The 1,045-nt window shown below is 46.3% G+C and overlaps 1 non-coding gene across 1 annotated transcript; it reads right to left on the bottom strand.

Moving 5' to 3' along the window:
- Nucleotides 1-552: 552 nt before the first annotated feature.
- Trnas-cga lies at nt 553-627 on the bottom strand. Its single transcript has one exon. It is a non-coding gene; the product is annotated as a tRNA-Ser (tRNA).
- Nucleotides 628-1,045: the final 418 nt, after the last annotated feature.

Here is a 1,045-nt window from a genome sequence, read left to right as displayed (position 1 = left end):
ACAGCCGACGGTTTGGAAAATCTTACGGAAAAGGTTAAAGCAGAAGCCTTACCGTTTACAATTGCTACGAGCCCTGACACCCGATGACAAAGTCAAACGCTTTGAATTTTCGGTGCGGTTGCAACAGCTCATGGAAGAGGATGCGTTCAGTGCGAAACTTGTTTTCAGTGATGAAGCAACATTTTTTCCTAATGGTGCAGTGAACAGACACAATGTGCCAGAACTGCGAGCTCGCATCAACGATGCTTTCGAACTCATTGATGGGGATATGCAGCGCCGAGTGTGGGAGGAACTTGATTATCGGCTTGATGTCTGCCGAATCACTAAAGGGGCACATATCGAACATTTGTGAATGCCTAAAAAAACTTTTTGAGTTCTTGTATATGTGTGCAAAGCATTGTGAAAATATCTCAAATAATAAAGTTATTGTAGAGCTGTGAAATCGTTTCAATCATTTGTAATAACCCTGTATAGTCATCAGATGATCAAAGCCAATTGAAAAATGATTTAGACAAGATATCTGTATGAAACTTCCTGGCAGATTAAAACTGTGTGCCCGACCGAGACTCGAACTCGGGACCTTTGCCTTTCGCGGGCAAGTGCTCTACCAACTGAGCCACCGAAGCACGACTCACGCCCGGTACTCACAGCTTTACTTCTGCCAGTACCTCGTCTCCTACCTTCCAAACTTTACAGAAGCTTTCCTGCGAACCTTGCAGAACTAGCACTCCTGAAAGAAAGGATATTGCGGAGACATGGCTTAGCCACAGCCTGGGGGATGTTTCCAGAATCTGCCAGGAAGTTTCATATCAGCTCACACTCCGCTGCAGAGTGAAAATCTCATTCTGGAAACATCCCCCAGGCTGTGGCTAAGCCATGTCTCCGCAATATCCTTTCTTTCAGGAGTGCTAGTTCTGCAAAGTTCGCAGGAGAGCTTCTGTAAAGTTTGGAAGGTAGGAGACGAGGTACTGGCAGAAGTAAAGCTGTGAGTACCGGGCGTGAGTCGTGCTTCGGTGGCTCAGTTGGTAGAGCACTTGCCCGCGAA

Source organism: Schistocerca piceifrons, chromosome 6, assembly GCF_021461385.2.
Source record: "Schistocerca piceifrons isolate TAMUIC-IGC-003096 chromosome 6, iqSchPice1.1, whole genome shotgun sequence".
NCBI classification, from domain to species: Eukaryota; Metazoa; Arthropoda; class Insecta; order Orthoptera; family Acrididae; genus Schistocerca; species Schistocerca piceifrons.
Note: the sequence above shows the minus strand (reverse complement) of the source record. Positions and strands in the feature narration are given on the sequence as shown.